The sequence below is a fragment of the Zea mays genome, chromosome 10, assembly GCF_902167145.1.
Source record: "Zea mays cultivar B73 chromosome 10, Zm-B73-REFERENCE-NAM-5.0, whole genome shotgun sequence".
Classification (NCBI taxonomy): Eukaryota; Viridiplantae; Streptophyta; class Magnoliopsida; order Poales; family Poaceae; genus Zea; species Zea mays.
The window spans coordinates 48087009-48087890 of NC_050105.1; positions in this window are offsets into that span (position 1 = coordinate 48087009).

The following is an 882-nucleotide window of genomic DNA, read 5'->3' on the forward strand; positions in this document are numbered from 1 at the left end:
AACAGAACTAAACATAAATTTTGTCCAGATTTGGACAGAATTCGACTACTCACTTTAAAAATCCATAACTAGAGTATCAGGCATCCAAATCAGGTGATCCTAGACTTTTTAGAAAGCTAGTAGAATTCTTTACAATTTATTTATAAACATCTCATGTTAATTCAATGCATATAAAGGTCAAAAGACATAAGAAGTGCTCTGCTGTCCAAATTTGGACAGATTCAGAGATCACACTTCAAACAGCTGTAACTTAACTTATAGATCACAAAAAGGGTGATCCAAAATTTGTTGGAAAGCTTAACAAAAGTACTACAATTCTTCTATAATTACTAAGGGCTGATTCTCAGTTTAGCTTAGCCAAACAATCCAATTTTCGAAACCTGTACAGAATTTGGACAGATTCTGAAACTGGACTTGGAAAAATCATAACTTCTAAACTACTAAACCTATAGTCATGAAATTTTTACACAAGTAAGAAAAAGAAGTGATCTACAACTTTTCTATGTAACACTTTCACAGAAAACATGGTTTACTTCACTAAACTATTTACATAACTACGACTGGACATGCAGACCCAATAGCAAACACTAAATAGGCTATGGGAAGGACAGCAGAAAGAAATTTTAGAAAGAACAAGCTACCAAACAGCTAACGTATAATCTGTGGAGATAATGCAATATGAACATCATACATTAAATGTTAAGATACTATTATCACCCTCAATGCTTAGACCGTTATGTAAGGCAGGCATCATCTATTATAGTGTGAAATTAATCTAATCAAACCACCATATTTACTCACATAGGACATTTTATCAATCAATACAATAAAAGGTAACAATTACTAAAGAAGGTCTTCAATATTCATTAAACAAATTCATCT